Source organism: Sinocyclocheilus rhinocerous, unplaced genomic scaffold, assembly GCF_001515625.1.
Source record: "Sinocyclocheilus rhinocerous isolate Xijiao unplaced genomic scaffold, SAMN03320098_v1.1 scaffold30, whole genome shotgun sequence".
NCBI classification, from domain to species: Eukaryota; Metazoa; Chordata; class Actinopteri; order Cypriniformes; family Cyprinidae; genus Sinocyclocheilus; species Sinocyclocheilus rhinocerous.
In genome coordinates, this window is record NW_015657838.1 from 1,138,682 (window position 1) to 1,139,690 (window position 1,009).

Genomic DNA, 1,009 nt, shown 5'->3' on the forward strand with positions numbered 1-1,009 from the left:
CGTTCCTCACTCAAGCCCGCCGCCTCTGCTCACTCTAGCCCTCTGGCCGTTCCTCACTTTATCCCCCGGCCTCTGCTCACTGTAGGCCACCGTGTGACGCGGTTTCGTTGTGAAAGCGAAACTACTTTGTTTGGCCTTCCAAAAATGGACACGACTAGAAATCAGTGGTTAAGTTGTATTTACAACACTGTTCCAGAACACTTCAACCCAAATATTCAGATGTGTGCACCACATTTTATGGAGGACTGTTTCCTGATCCTGGGAGAGTAGACTACAATGCCAGTGTTTTATGGTTGAAGGAAATGTCCGTAAATTTAATGGAAAATGTACTGGTAATTTTCTGCAAGACATTATCTGTTTTTCTGTGTTTTGTGTTTTATTCTTACAGTGCACAAACAAAACTTTGTTGTTGAACAAGTTGAGTTTGTATTCAGTAGACAAAAAAATTAATAATTAAATGAGAATTATCCTGAACCATTTTAACGAGCCAGTATAATTCCTATGCTTATGAATCCCTTTAAAAGTAGCGGCTATACACTTTCATTGACAGTTATTTTGTCTACTTGTTTTTTTCCCCTCATAAATTTACTACTTTTTTGTCCCAGCATTACAATTTTTCAAGATTTTTAGTCAGTTTTTGTGGATTTGTTGCCCCAAGCACTTCTCCATTTCTGACCCTTTGTCCATCCCTAATACATTTTCAGTATTTTTGACACTCAATTATGATCTGTAAGGAATCATACAAAAGTAAATTATATTTTTTCCCCCTCTTACAGACAACAGACACCCCATCACAGACACAACATGGCTCTATGGGGACTCCCGTTTTACCTCAGGGAACCAAATCTCCAAGATTTATTTGGTAGGTTTTCAAATTTTGTTCTTCTCATATTTTCATTGATCACCATTTGTTTATGAAATGTGTGGAATGTGTGGCATAAAGGTGCTGACATGGTTTTCATGTGGGTTGTTTTCATCAAGTGTTTACATCAGGTTAATCAGGTTAGCA